The following is a 5776-nucleotide window of genomic DNA, read 5'->3' as shown; positions in this document are numbered from 1 at the left end:
CACAAGAGGAGGTGAAGAAGGTGTGGAGGTGACATGGAGTTGATTGATAGTGTCAACATCATAATTCAGGATACCCATGCGAGTACTATCAGCCAGACCCAGAAGAGGTGCATAGTAGCTTTGTGCTGTTATAACTTGAACCAGTACATCATAGGTTTTGCCTTGGCGAGTACAGTGCAATGTGGTTTGACCTCCAGTTGGGATGATGGATTTGGAGTAGTCAAGGAGACGAACACTGGAAGGTTCAACTTGTACGGGAGACATTTTCTGTAGATCTGTGACGTGTATGGTGTTACATGAGCACCCAGAGTCCACTTGAAATCGGATGCGGCGAGTTGTTGCTGGCAAGGTAGTTGGGCTAAGATCCAGATCAACAAAGATTCCCTTGGGTGCAGACTGAACCTGTGCTATGTCGTGGTGATGACATAAGCAGTGCTTGACTGAAGCCTGTGTCTGCCTGGTACACTGTGTTAGCAGCAGATGCTTGGCAAACTTGTTTCCAGTGACCCCTTTTGCCGCAACCATGGCAAGTATCATTTGCTGCTGGGCAGTCACGACGAGCAGCGTGTGGTGTGCGACCGCACCACAAGCAGGTAGGAGAGGCATGAGACTGTGAAGCAGGGAAGCCACGTTGTCTGAAGGGACGGCGAGGAGGTCTGGACTTGATGGCATTGGGTGTGACCTTGTGGGCTGCATCAGTTGTGTCCTCGTTTGATACGCTGGGTGTAAGCTGGTGGACTGATTCCTCAAGCTGTTGTTTAGTGATGGCTGATTCAGTTTTGAGGCCAGCCTCAAAATCCCGAGCCTTATTGATTACTTGTTCGAAGGTTAGAGAAGCCAGGTTCTCTCGTGAGATAAGGTCGCTGCGAAACTGCTTGAAGGTGTCATTTAGCCCAATCACAAAAATGTCTCTCTGCAGCCTGTCGTCGACAGCTGAAGGGAAATTGCATTTGTAGTACTCTAGTCGCACTAAAGTATGCCACTGTTGAATGCTCATTCCGGGGTGCTGTTTTAAAATGCGGAGAAAATGATGAGTGCATTGGATGATGGGTTCCTCACCAAGATAGTGGTTGGAGAGTTTAGCTAACCATTTGGCCGGATGTTGTTTATCTTCATCGGCGATTTGGGAGTCGATGGTTGTGGTAAGTACATCCCATTCGGCCTGAGGGAAAGCTCGTCGAAGAGCCGCCAAACTTTAGGTCGTTTCGCTGGTATCCAGTAGTCGTCGCTGTCCACAGCCTTGGCAGGGTTGATGTAATCCTCCATGATACAATAATCTCGAAAGTTTGCAATGAAGAATTTGAAAGCTCGACGACGATCCTCTGAGCTGGCGTCAAACACAGGTCGATCTTTGCCCATGATGACGGAGGGGAAAAGAGTCCCAAACAACGATGAGTCGATCGATGAGCGGTGAGAAGAGTAGATCAGTGAGTTCGGAAAATAGTCCAAACCGCGATGAGTCGATCGATGGGAGAGAGACGGCGAGTTCGAAGCGTTCTGATAGAACGAGTCTGGATGCAATCAGTCACGAGAGACCAGGCTGAATTGTTGAAGCTTTCGGTTCTTCACTTCTGACACCATGTAATAAGATTCAAGAAGTCGTCACACATTTCACTTTCACTTTTTGAGTTAACTTTTTAACTCACTGGTTTACTGGCTAGTAACATGTCAGATTTTACTAGCCAAAAGTAATTTTTCACTAGTCAGGAATAATTGATTTCTATCGAGAACTGTTGACTTTTCCAAGTTATTCACTAGCCAAATGGCTAGTAGGAATGCTAAACCTGATAGCCAAAACCTAAATTTTAGTAGTCTTTGGCTAGTTGGCTACCGTTAGTCTTGAGCCCTGATGATTACTCTCTGAATTGTTCGACACGAGGTCCAATTACTTATTAATCCTGTCAATAACAAAATCTGAGGTTAGGAGGTCTTTAATTAGGAACCTTTTCTGTAAGAAAAAGTCAAAGGTAAATTCAATTGGTTGCACAAAAAGTTAGAAAACAGCAAGAAAACACCCATTCAAATGCGCGTGATTGACGCGCGGATGGCGTAGGTGTCCAATTACAGGTATCCAATTTGAAGTTGCTCAAATTGGATACCTGTAATTGGACACCCGTGATCGTGCGCCGATTACGCGACAAATAGGCGCACGGAGAACCAATCAAAATCGAGAATTTTGTTATAGATACGATTATGAATGAAATCAATGACTAATCAAAGCAATCGATGACTAATCGATAACGAAAAATTTTGTGGCCTATCGATTAGTCATTGATCATCGGCAACAATCAAATTATGACTAATCAACAGATTGCCTATGAATTACCTATTGATTACTATTGATTTTATTGATGTCATTGATGTCATCAACTAGTTACGCCTGGTGCAAACAATCGAGGTGAATTAAACGACTGGGGCGATTATATGAGAACCAGCCTTTAGTAGCTAAAACTTCTACCTTTTCATTTTCTTTTTCATAGATTGAATCAATCCATGAATCAATCAAATCAGTTACAGTTAATGGTAGAACGATTCCAGTGACAAGTCGTTGAAAACCCGATGATAGTGAAGAAACAGTCTCGCCAGAATGAGAAGATAATCTTATTTACCACATTCGCAGCTCAAAACGACTATCAAGTACGTTAACAACATAATCATGAAGTACACCGGTCTCTTTTCTTCTTTGCAAACGTTCCTTACTTTCATCGAAGCTTTTGATGTTGTGTTCTCCAGTTGGACATGAATATTCTTCCTCGCTTGCGCAAACAGGAAAATAACAAACGGCACGGTCACAACAAACACATGCAACTGTGCAGGCTATATGGAAAAGCAGGAAAAGAAACTCTTGAGTTAAACAACTGTAGTACATCATCATCGCAAAACCACTCGATCCCAGAAACATATTTGCATACCCTATAATTTTAAGTTTTGAAGTTACCAAGAGATTTCGATAATCGGAATAAAATATCAAAAACGATGTTATGTTGCAAGCTTCCAAAAACAGCATAGAATTCGACAGTGCTCTGAGAACGTTGCAAGGTTCTTGGGGTTGAATTTGAATATCAAATCCTGTACTCCATTCTACAGCATCGGAAAAGAGAACAAAAACTTGGATAGTAACATGACCATTGGCTAAAAAACTGCACCTTTCAAGAAATGTATTCTTCATTTTGTCTTTGAAGGGGTCTTTCGAGCATCTCAGCAGCATTAATATTCGTACGTACAAGAAGATTCGTGCTAAATCAAGGGTTGCTATAAAAACCAAATGTAGAATCCTATTGATGGCCATTATAGACACAAATATATCAGACATATTTAGCTCTCTCTCTCTCTCGATGGCTGTCAGACCATTTCTTCTTCGTTCCTCCCTTCTCCACCCCCTTTCCCTTTTCGTTTTTCTTAGCCGGCAAGGCCTTGGCACGAGAAACGAAGGGCTGTACTAAAAGCCGGAACGCGGAACGCCGGAACGCCGGAACGCCGGAATACTAAATCCCGGAACGCATAAAATATATTGTGTAACCCTTAAAAATATAAAGAGCTAACCGTAAACAGGCTAACCACAGAGAATAGTAGGCTAACCTAGGTGAATAGTACAGTTGAATCCCGATAACTCGAACCTTCAAGGGAAATCCAAAAAGGTTTGAGATATCGGGATTTCGAGTTATCAAGGGTAAAATTAGTAAGAAAATGACCTGGAGGGGAATCGGAAAAGGTTCGAGTTAGCGGAAGGTTTGAGTTACTGAGGGTTCGAGTTATCGGGAGTTAACTGTAGGCTAACCGAAGTGAATAGTAGGCTAACCGAGGTGAATAGTAGGCTAAAAACACCGGAGTGAATAGTAGGCTAACTGCAGTGCATTCTTAATGTTTTTTTTTTTTCTGCAAAAAGTGTGTGTGTGTGGGGGGGGGGGGGGCTAAAGCCCCCCTAGCCCCTCCCTCTCCGCGGTCCCTGATCTGGGGACTAGCTAGATTGAACCACATTATTTTGAAAGCGCAAGTTTGTGAGTCGTTGACTTTAATTTTGAATAATTTTTGGAAGTGGCCAGAGGCTACGTCCTTGGTATAAGGTAGTTGTCTCAAGAATAGCAGGCTCTAGAGGTGAGATTAAGGGATATAGCTAAGAAAAAAATAAGCCAGTTCATTAAAAAGCCCAGCTGGATCTTCTGGTCTTTATATCTTCAAAATTATCCTTAGTTTTTGTTTTCTAGTGAAATTTCAGCCCGTGATTAAACCCCTTTCAGTCAGTGAAATTGGCCGGTAGCCGGCTTTTAGCTATACCAGTGGCGGATCTAGTGAAGGGGCCTGGGCTAAAACAAATAGAGGCCTGCGCCTGAAGGGCCGAGAACAATTATTTTTAGAGCTCCCCCACCACCCTTATTCTAGGGTTTGGATGATTGTCCCCCCCCCCCCCCCGCCTTAACAGAAGGTCTGGATCCATCACTGTATATATCCCTGGAGATTGACATTGTCCAAGCTTCACGCCTTGCTACTTTAAAACTACAAAATTTTGGGACATTTAGTCAAAACCAGGTGGTGCTGATGTTCCATAGCACTAAGCTTAGCTGGAAAATTTTCTAAAGTTGGCTTTCTAAATTTAAGCGACATAATACTCCCTCCAAAAATAAAACCATGATAGCGTGCATTAACCATAATTTGATAAAAACATCTCCGAACCAGTGTAGGAAACGTTCCTTACCAACAACAACAACAAGTTTATTTCATCCATTTAATAGATAGTATTGCATAAAGGGGAAAATGACAGTAATAACAAGATAACAGATGAAATGATTAATAAATCACATTACTCACTGTTTTAGAATGATTATTTAATATAACACCTGTTTGAATATCAATTGCTCAGTAGTGCTTTACACCAAATATTATATGACAAGTTAAATTACAAATTATCAAATATTAAGTACATGTAACAGGACTTAAATAAACATTAATATTTTTGGAAAACTTCATTTATAACATAATTTCTTACAAATTAAGAGTTTCCCAAGCTTTCTAAGTCAACTGGTGTCACCCCTCCTCAACACATTATTTTGTTCAGTGCTGCTTATAATCCTCCCTCCCCCACCATGCATGGCCACTAACAAGAGAAAAATATATGCTCAAATATATGGTCCCCGGGGGCTTATAAACCAGCAATGATGTAACAGGGACGGCGGAGCCGGGGGGGCTTTAGTCCCCCCCCCCCACTTTTACAGAAAAAATAAAGAATTAATAAGAGAAGAGTCTCTTAAGCCCCCCCCCCCTCCACTTCAAGTCACTAGTCAGCCCCCCCAGTTGGAAAAATGCTCCGCCATCCATGTGTTACAAAACTGTCGCTCAGGCATGACATTACTGGCTAAATTGTGTTATTATGCAAATAATATAGAAGCTGGTCAGCATAACCCGAGTTTTTGTGCATACATGGCCTGTATTTAATTATCGATTATTTGCTTTCAACTATTAAACTTCTTTCTTTTCCTTTACTTGTTCATAGCTTGAATCAATCAAATCAGTGGCAGTTAATGGTAGAACGATTCCAACGACATGTCTCTGAAAACTCGCGAGCAGTGAAGAAACCAGAAACCATCTCATTAAAACGAAGAGATGAACGAGACACGCCGCTCAAACAAAACTGTTGCTCTTTTCTTGCGTAAAGCAAATCGATATTATGCCCCGGGGGGGTACTCCCATAAATTTCGGATAGGAGTGTGCCGCCAAGGTTCTTAAACCCTGACCCTATTTAAGGATAAAGAAAGCGAAAATTGATACCCTTTTTAAGGCC

Source organism: Oculina patagonica, chromosome 13, assembly GCF_052425735.1.
Source record: "Oculina patagonica isolate OP01 chromosome 13, crgOcupat, whole genome shotgun sequence".
In the NCBI taxonomy this organism is placed as follows: Eukaryota; Metazoa; Cnidaria; class Anthozoa; order Scleractinia; family Oculinidae; genus Oculina; species Oculina patagonica.
The sequence above is the reverse complement of the archived record's forward strand: the minus strand, read 5'-3'. Positions refer to the sequence as shown.